This window comes from Mixophyes fleayi, chromosome 9, assembly GCF_038048845.1.
Source record: "Mixophyes fleayi isolate aMixFle1 chromosome 9, aMixFle1.hap1, whole genome shotgun sequence".
Lineage (NCBI taxonomy): Eukaryota > Metazoa > Chordata > Amphibia > Anura > Limnodynastidae > Mixophyes > Mixophyes fleayi.
The window spans coordinates 86,693,887-86,700,649 of NC_134410.1; the positions used below are offsets into that span (position 1 = coordinate 86,693,887).

Below are 6,763 nucleotides of genomic sequence, written 5' to 3' on the forward strand. Positions count from 1 at the left end.
ACTGCAAGTTAACAGAAAAATGAATAATCTCTTCTAGCAAATAATATTTCTATACAAGTTACAATAAAATGGCTGAACAAAGGCCTTATGAGGCCTTAACAAAAAATCATATTTAACATTTCCCATCTTTTATTCAATTTTCGACCCTTTCTCCTCCTACCTACCTAATCCTATCTATAGAACCACATTCTTAATAAGCAGGTACTTATACACATGTAGGAGGCCACATGCATAGAGTTGGTCCCCTTAGGAATCTGTCAACTCATCCCCCACTAATAAGCCTGTGATCCTCCCTGTCCTAACTTGATTTATGAGGAGATGCATTTTGGCAAATGTCCATGTCTAGAAAAGATGGTTTCTTAGAAGATGGTTTCTTAAAAGATGGTTTCTTAAAAGATAGTTAATGAGTCTATAGTAGTTCTGCAGGCCTTGCATGTCCTTTGTTCAATCTTTAGTAGTTTCTTGTTGCAAACTCTGCAGTTCTTTGGCTTTGCTAGTCCAAATAATTCATGACACTCATAGTCTGGTCAGGTTTCAGAAGTAATTTCTGTGATCATCAGAGGTTCGGGATTTTCAGTGGTTCCCTTTTTGGAGAGACAACAATCAAGTGTCAGTAACTTCTTAATCAGCCATATATTTAGTTTCATTATCACCTATACGATCAACAGGATTGCTAAACCATTTGCTACTAATGCCAATATTTCCAATATCCAACATGAATCATTACTGACAACTTTACCAATGAGGTTATGCATCTGCACAAAGACATTTTCAGAGTTTACTCTACTATGAGTGCAAATTGTTGAGCACTCCTTCCCATATGTTTCTCACAGTGGCATAGGCAATATGTCACTTAACTGTCTGTTTCATACTGGGTTAGGGAGGCCTTAATCCCTACTTCAGTCACAATTATTCTGGCAAGACATATCAATACAATGAGACAGTCATTTCTATTTATCAGAACAAGACTCCCCTGATTTGAAGACTTTGCAGTGTTATGCGTGAATCCAGGTGTCTCTTTCCTGTACTTTCACTGCCATGGGAGTCGTCAACAGGACTTGATAAGGACCCTTGTATCTGGGTTCAAGACTTCTCCTGATGTGCTTTCTCACGACCACCCAGCCCCCCAGGGTGCAGTTTATGGGTACCTGTATCAAAATTAGGGTTTGCAATGGAGGAGAATATTTGACCATGTATTTCAGTTAGTTGTTTCTATAATAAGGCAACATAATTCAACAAATCACTATATACATGGTGTAGTTGCTATGGAAAATAACAGCCTGTTCTGTTTGCTGTGCCAAACAATATCTCATATGGTGTTAAACCTGTGTCTTTCCTAGCAGTATTTTTTACTGAGTGCAGGTAAACATGAGATCCATGGCAGACCTGTTTCAGCCATTATTTTCTGCATTTTCAATTTCAGTGTACCATTAAGGCGCTCCATACATCCTGAACTTTGGGATCTGTAGGGGGTGTGATAGTTTCTGGAATCCTTGCCCCGTAAAGTGTATCCCTCTGTCACTTACAATGACCTCTGGTACACCATATCATCAGATTACCTCATTCGCAATTTTCTTGGCTAATGCTTTAGCATTTGCTTTTCTATACAGCCATGTCTCCAGCCAGTGACTAAAGAAGTTGACACAGACAAGCACATTCTCAAAGCCCGAGCATTTGGGAAGTTATAAAGTCTATCTGTATCCTCTTATAGGGATATTATGTCTGGGGTGTGCTTTTCCATAGGACAGACTTACTCGGGTTACTTTGTGCACAGACTAGGCATTCTGCCACTAACGACTGTGCTGCTTGGGCGAACCCTGGTACTATCCATAAGCTGCTAGTGAGTACAACCATAGCATCTTTTCCCAGATGCACTTTCTCGTGTGCTATATTGGCCATAATGGGATAAACTACTTTTGGCAGACACAAACGCTGACCTTTACACCACTCCTTGCACTTCTAGTGCTCCATGTATTGCCCAAGTCTTTTTCTTATTTTCTGTTGCTTGTCTTTCCATAAGTTGGAGTGTGCTCTGGTCAAACAGGGGTCAGGGGGTCACCATGTAAATAGACTCCCCTTGGGGTACTGGGGCTATGGCGGCTTCTCGTGCGGCCTGGTCTATTTCACTTAGCTTCGGGGGTAGTATCTCTGTGTGTGTCTTCATCTTCATCACTGTTTGGAGGACAGCTGGAATGCAGTGAACAATGCCCTGGTATGTTCATCATATTGACTGGTTTGCTTGCTGAACCCATAAGGTCCCTACTTTTCCATACAGGGCCATAATCATGCGCAATTACAAATGCATAACTTGAATCAGTGTAAATATTTACTCTTTGTCCTTTTGCATATATGCATGCAAGTGTCAGGGCCTTTAGTTCAGCTTCTTGTGCTGACATGTGACTCGGTAGAGTCTGTTGAATCACTATTTCTGTGTGTGTGGTTACAGCACACCCTGTATACGGGACAGGATCTATGTGATAGTGTGAACCATCTACAAAAAGAGTGATGTCTGCATCTGGTAATGGTTTATCTTTAATGTGAGATAAAACCAGAGATTCTTGTTTCATTAGTTCTATGCAATCATGTTCAGAAAAATTTTGTTTGCATTTTTTTTTTTTCCTTTCTTTCTGTTCAAGCTGGAATGGAATTCCCCCAAATCCCTAGGGTAACCCCAATATATACAGGTACTTCTCCCATCTTTTGAAACTTGCTGCAATAAGGCAGCAGGATTCAACATTGTGCACTGCTTAAGTGTAACGTTACTGGGAGTAAGCAGTGCTACTTCATTAGGATAGGCTTCAGTAAGGAGCATGTGGAATCCAAGGAAAAGGTTCTTGGTTTCTGAGTTCCACAAAGTTTACACTCATTAGATGGAGTGTACAGTACAACGGTTAAGACAGATGTGGTAACTTTAATTCTTCTGGAAGAGAAACACTTAGCTTAAATAACCTGTTAATAAGCCACATCATCAGTTCTATTAGTGTATATAATAATGTGTTGGGCCACAATACTCACAAACACATTCCTGCATTGGGTGTAAACCCCTGTAGTCATGGGTTGCTCTTTTCTTTATTTGGTTGGGTTAAACTTTCATATTAGAATTTTCTAATTATGTATAATGATCTATACATTACTATGGGCCTGAGTCTGGTTCTTCCAAACTTGGCTTTCCTTTCTAGTCTAGTACACATCTACAGCGCACAGCAAAGGAAAATAACGTGCAATCTATATTCCTCCTGCTAATATCAATGAACTCCCCTCTCTGGTCTCCCTTGGACCTTTAAAAAACTTAAAATACAGTTTACTCAGATTCCCCTTGTCTGAAGGTCTTAACATATATCTGTGAACATGAGAGGCTCTGGGGCCTCTTGTGCTTCCTTTTTTTTTTTTTTTTTTTTTTTTCTTCTAATAAAAAAGGAAAGGGAGGAAGAAAATACACAGTGCGCTCGGCAAGTGTTATATGTCACTCATTTCACAATAGGAGGGAATGTCCTTTGTGCTGTATATCTTCATACTTAGTAAATCTGGCCGGTAACAAATGTTTTGCTTGTGCTTGGTTTCTGTCACAACGTACGATACCGTTAAGGTAACTGGGTGTCCTAGCACAATATCTATACTCTTTTCAAGCACTAAAGCAGAGTAGTATGCAAGTGACCTTAGCTTGCGACCATGTATTTGTGTCAGTACTCCTTGTACATGTGCACTGACTTCATAACAAAATAATGTGAAAGGCTTGTCATAATCTGGCAAAGCCAGTGCTGGCGCTGAAGTTATTTCAGCTTAAAATTGGTTAAACATTTGGTTCTGCTCAGAGGAGAGTATAAATGGCTTGCTATGATCCAGAAGTGCTAATGCAGGAGCACATACAATTGCTCTTAAAGTCTTAAATCTTTTTCATTTCTGTAAAAATATAGAATTCCCATCAATGCATTACCATACCCACAATAAAAAGAATTATTTACAGTATATAACAATTATAGCACAGTAAATAAGGGCAGTAAATGTCTTTACAAACACTGATTTACTCAAAACTGTAATGAGGATACAAATAAAAACCTTTTGCTTTCTGCACATACAGAAAAACCACCTAGTTCATGCATTTGCTATGTGAATAGCACATAAACTCTAATATCTCTTCCAAAACAAGGTAATCATTACTCAGAAGAGTTTACGTTATTTAAATCCTTCATTAGTTTATACTTATGTTTGTTGTGGTGCAAAGATGGTGCATTGGAAGTTAAATCAATGCAATCTGGATTGCCTAATGGGTCTTTGCAGCTGGAGACCTGTGAATAAAAAAACTTTTGCATAGAGATTAACATTTATTTACTAGGAATTACTGTAACTGTAACATGCGTGTATACTGTTATCAGGTAACCAGTGAACAGCTGCTAAAAGCTTAACTGTGACGCTATGCGTTCCATGCCTTGATTTCCTCAAAGGGGCAGTCCCTAATTTCACAAATAGAGAATGTCAAAGTGACGAGACCTGGGCGAGTGTTCAAAGCCACTCCTTTCTTATCATCTCTTAGTACAGCCCTTTTAAATGACACTAATTAAATTTCCGGGTTTAGAAACATTCAATCTGGAATCTTGGTTCCAAGTATTCAACCATTTTAAAAGCAGCACTGTCTCATAAATCAGAGTACTCTCGTTAGACACAATACATTGTGTCTGTAAATCATTCAACATTTTCTCAACAAAATCTCTCTCCCGTGACCAAATATTCACACATATTTCTAGATTCTGTGATTTTCGTGTTCAAAGTAAAAATATATTCACTTAAGTCTCGCTCACAGACGACATTTTATCTCGTAACATTTCTTTAAAGGCATTACAAACCCTCCTGATTTCTGAGAACATTCATCAGCGCCATTTTAACACAGATAAAAACAGCATGTAAGCTCACTCCCACAATTCTCAACTTCATTAAAGAGAAAGCTATATTTCTGAACTTCAGAAACAAAATTATTTTGTTCAAATACAGAAACGGCTTGTTGGATCCCAGCCAGCTTTGTTCTGACACTAGTACTTATAGTGATAATGTACATTATTTACAATCTTGTCCGTGCAATCGGACCAAACATTTTAAAACTTCTTTTGTATCTTTTTAAAAGCTTATCATTAAGCAATGAATGTACAACTTTTTCAACCTTGAAACATGTCTCTTGTAAAAAACGGACAAGACAGACAAACATTGTGATTTAAAGTAAATCAAACATCTCCCTTATAGAGCACTAAGACAGAGAACAAACAATGTGAATTATCACGGATCTCTCTCACACGCAGTAAGACGGAGACAAAACTCGCATACAGAGAAAGAAAACTTAACTGACATCTTCCAGCCTACTGCTGTGGAACTACAAGTCCCAGCATTACACTAAATACAAGTTAGCTTCAACATGTTATCATCAATCAGCACTCCGGACACATTTTTTCAATTTTACATACATTGTCAAAAAACAAAAAACAGTGTGCTTCTTATCTCAACACACTGAAATCATTTACACAGAATAAGGGAGGGGCACATTTTACTTATTCAGCTGCACAGGATCAAACATACATTTATAATATACAACCTACTTGATTCATTATTCAGCTTCCGATGCATTTAGCATATCCACATATATTTCGACTTTTCAGATCTCTTAACTTTCCTGTGCCACCTCAAACAATCTCTTGGGGTTTGATCTCAATACCCCTTTGTTCTTGTCACATTACCACTTGCAACACCTTTGTTTCTCCATCCACACATATCTTTGGCTATCCCCGCTTTCTTGAAAAATTCCCTGCAGACCTTCTACTCCCCCATTTCCTTTAGTCTTTGTGCATCATATCTATGAGGGAGCTGCTGTCATTTGTTTACTATCTATATTACTCGTATTGACAGTATTCTGTTGAGTCCAAATCGGGACTCTTATCTAGTTTCTGTGGGTTGTCCTTGCACTGGACGTCCCGTTCTGTGGACTCCTTGTACTGGATGTCCGTGCTAAATAGCTTCTTTGACAGTATCTGGGACGAAGGTCTTTTGGAAATCTCTCTTACACAATTTGGGCAGATTACAGAATCTCCCTTCTTTGATATACCTCTGGGGATGGTGTCTAAAATGTTCACTCAATGTTCAAAACAATAACTCTCTAAATCCCTCTATTCCATTACATGCTTCTTTGTTCAATGTCTTATGTGACTTTTATGCTTTATACATCATACATAGGTACAAACACATGCACTCAAAATTCAATCATCTTTCAAAAATCTAATCAACAATACAATTACAGTAAACAAATTGGGTTAATACTGTATTATATTAATCAGATGATACTTGAGACTCACAAATTCGCGTGTCAGGTGCCTCAGACAGACATGAGGTGACCCAGACTAGGAAGACCAACGAGTAGAAATCTACTGACCGCGGATGTTGGGGTTCAATGTGCTGGGAAACCTCCGTTGTCTGTCTTGTAGCCTGCTGGACAGCGAATCTCTGTGGCGACCTCCAAGTTGTTAAATCTAAAATTCTGACCCAAGTCAGCCTGTGGTGTCAAGTATATCTGGAAGCGCTTCAATCAGCTGGAGAGAATTGACACAGACTAAGTTCTGTATGCAAGGAATATTCTCTAGTTTATTGATACAAAGATACAGGTTTTTATAGGCTACTGAATAAATGAATCCTACGTCATATGCACACAATAGTTTATACCACTAGTTTATGAGAAGCGCTACTGATTAACTTTCTCACGTATTCTTGAGGTGTTTACTTTTCTCCC

At 38.5% G+C, this 6,763-nt stretch overlaps 1 long non-coding RNA gene across 2 annotated transcripts; it reads right to left on the reverse strand.

Annotated features, from left to right (window-relative positions):
- Nucleotides 1–458: 458 nt before the first annotated feature.
- On the reverse strand, nucleotides 459–6,536 carry LOC142100803 (uncharacterized). 2 transcript variants are annotated; one of them, XR_012678916.1, is made up of 3 exons: nucleotides 5,026–6,198; nucleotides 4,201–4,923; nucleotides 459–1,148 (listed from the first exon to the last, which is right to left on the reverse strand). It is a non-coding gene; the product is annotated as an uncharacterized LOC142100803 (long non-coding RNA). The 2 variants fall into 2 exon arrangements; XR_012678915.1 differs by having other exon boundaries at nucleotides 4,201–6,536.
- Between the last annotated feature and the right edge of the window lie 227 nt (nucleotides 6,537–6,763).